Below are 3,063 nucleotides of genomic sequence, written 5' to 3' on the forward strand. Positions count from 1 at the left end.
CCAAATGATGAAGTTACACAAACATTGAGTTTGGTTGACAGTTCACAGATCAGGGATCAAAACTCCGAACTTGCCTGTCGTTTATAGATCTAACTTTGTATTCCACTGTGTAACTGTGTCAAAAATTGAGTCCGAAATTTTGATTCTAATTAGATTTAGTTGCATGATAAATGGTATAAATAAGGCATGGAGTAGTATGTTTGGGAAATATGACAGTGCGTTCACAATGGATGAAATAAATTCACCTCACTTTTCTAGGGTGTAGTTCAGGGAATTGTTCCATACCTGGGAACTTTCTTCACGGACTTAACAAAATTGGATTCGGCTTTCCCCAATTATCGTTTCGTAAGTCTGTTTTACAAGATTTGGATTCCTTATTTGCTGATGAGCACTATTGTTACAGTTTCATTGCAAGCTGCTCATAGCAATAAAAGAAACGAATAAGTATGATTAATGATACTGATGAGAATAATGTGATGCTTTGTGTTGCGAATCAAACAATATGTAAATAAAGAAACATGCAAAAGGCTTTGCAGTTGATTGAATACAGGTTTAGTTTTTCTAAAGGTTGGATAAAGTGGGCATCATTTTTATTTTGTACAGGTAAATTTGTTAGCTGGACGTCACTGCCTATTGTGCAGTTGAGCAGCTGAGAATGGCATCAGCTTGGTACTGATCTATTTGAGTGGAACAAAGGGCTCTATGTAATGGCCAAAATATAAACCTGGTGGAATGATCGATCATTTGTGTTTGACCTTTGACTATTTCCTAAAATTGAAACAAGTTTACAGAGTTTGTATTTCACTGCTGATCTGTTAAATTTCATGATCTCATAGTACCATTTGACCTTTATATATATTGAATTAATTTTCTTTGTTCATGTCTATTTCTTACAGAATGGCTTGATCAACTTCGACAAGAGACGAAAGGTGATTGTACTGTGCAAAATGTTTGTAAATGCATGAAACGGGAAAAGCATGCCTTTCAATATTGTTGTGCTTTTTCTGCTTGATGGGGAATGTTGGAAGAGTCCACAACTACATCTTAAATGTGGATGATCACTAATAAATCCAATAAAGAAATCAGGAGAAGCTTTGTTGCTCGCAGCAGTCAGATTGCAGAAGCTGCTGCTACCAGGACAAGTTGAGAAGAATAGCAGAGATGGATTTGAGAGAAAGTTAGATGTCAGAAAGGGCACAAAGAGGCACATTAAGAATTTGGAGCATGGTGGGAGAAGTGTAAAGAGCAGCATGGAGCAGTTCAGCCAAATGGCCTGTTTTTGCACTGCTGTTATGATGCAAGTTACCTTTCAGCATTCACAACCAGGTCCAGGACCTTCCTGGTGTTCTGTGAATGAAGATGTTGTGAAATTAGTCTGGGTGCAATGGAAGCTATTTCATTATCGAAGAGACTGAGTAAATAATCTCTCCATATTAGTTGGTATTTTCCGTCAGAAGAGAGGCATCGGTTACTTATGGAAGATCAGAAAGTGAGGGAGTGCAGCCGTTGGGGTCATCACTGACTGGGCATTTGATTCCATATTTCTGAATTTGGTAAGACCAACTTCTGAAATATCTCTGTTGCCATGGTTACTATTGAGGGTATCGTACAATCCCTTTAGGGTGGAAACCGGCTATTCGGCCCAACAAGTCCACACTGACCCTCGGAAGAGCATCCCATCCAGACCCATTCCCCATGTCTAACCCACCTCACCTCAACATCCCTGGGCACTATCGACAACTTAGCATGGGAATCCACCTCCCCTGCACATCTTTGGACTGTGGGAGGAAACAGTAGCACCCAGAGGAAATCCATGCAGACGATATTTTGGTCTTGTACTGCAGCATTCAGCAGACAGCGTGAGAATATTAACATGATACAAAGTTCAATTCATTGTTTGTCACATGGTTTTGCTGACAAAACTGTAACTTGAGGTGCCATTTTAATCTAACCTATGAATAGAATAGGTTGCAATCAGAAACAACTGACGCCGAATTTGCCAAGCTGGGCCCTGTGGTGTAAAATCAGCTGGGATGCAAAATAGGCATCCAACGCTGTGTGACTCCACTTAATTAGCACAGAGTGTCATCTGTCAAATAGCCTGTCATTTCTCATGGATGATGCTTCAAGTGTTTATTTCAACTGATCTGTTGAAAACTGGCATGCACTTTACAACTTAAAAGTAACGTTATCAACATTTGACTTTGAGAGTTCTGCCCCTCTTTACATGTCAAATCGTGACAAGGTTCAACCAAGAAGCCAATGTGATTGAAAGAAAATAGTCCAGTAACTTCTAGCGGCACATGGCCCGTAAATTTTATGATGCCGCAACTTTGAAAAATTAACTCAACATGTTCACCATCTGCCTTGGTATCAATTACGATAGACCAGCCACTTATTTTGTACTTTGCAGAATTTATTTTGCTTGGATAAATGATCTTTCATAATGTTTCTTGCCTTCAACCTAAATCAGCTTCTGGTTCTGAGGTGAATCCCTAATACTTCTTTGAAAAAAAATCCATCATTGAATCATGAATTTGTGACCTGAAACCATCCTGGATAATCTGTACAGAAATTTATCCTTGAAAAGTCACATAAATGTCATTTATTTCCAAAGCAGAAATATTTTTGTGACATGATTTACCGTGTGGTTGGAATAAAGTTATTGATGCTGTTTAAAGTACCACTGAGTAGGATATAGCAGTTACACTTCTTGCAATTTTAACATTTTGTTAACAGCTTGTTATTTATTTGTGTTCGTTCAGGAATATGAAATCATTTCGTGTCTTAAATATATGCAGTTTGCTTGTCAATGTTACATCATTCGCCCAGACGAGAAGTTTCTGGACCTGTTCTTCACACAACTATACTTAGCTGAGAATAACAAGTAAGTAACTGGATTGTAGGAATGTGCAGATAAAATATTTTCGTTTGGTTTTTAAAATCTCCCACAATTTTAACTACTGTTGAATGCTAGTGAGCCTGCCAATTTATTATCGTCTTCCTTTTCGTTGGTTTCAAAGTTGTGATCATGAATTCTGACATATTGGAATAAAGCCGGTT

At 38.2% G+C, this 3,063-nt stretch overlaps 1 long non-coding RNA gene across 1 annotated transcript; it reads left to right on the plus strand.

Moving 5' to 3' along the window:
- The first annotated feature begins 282 nt into the window (after window positions 1-282).
- On the plus strand, window positions 283-2,847 carry LOC132209926 (uncharacterized). Its single transcript, XR_009446105.1, has 3 exons — window positions 283-345; window positions 897-929; window positions 2,766-2,847. It is a non-coding gene; the product is annotated as an uncharacterized LOC132209926 (long non-coding RNA).
- The last annotated feature ends 216 nt before the right edge of the window (window positions 2,848-3,063 follow it).

Source organism: Stegostoma tigrinum, chromosome 8, assembly GCF_030684315.1.
Source record: "Stegostoma tigrinum isolate sSteTig4 chromosome 8, sSteTig4.hap1, whole genome shotgun sequence".
Lineage (NCBI taxonomy): Eukaryota > Metazoa > Chordata > Chondrichthyes > Orectolobiformes > Stegostomatidae > Stegostoma > Stegostoma tigrinum.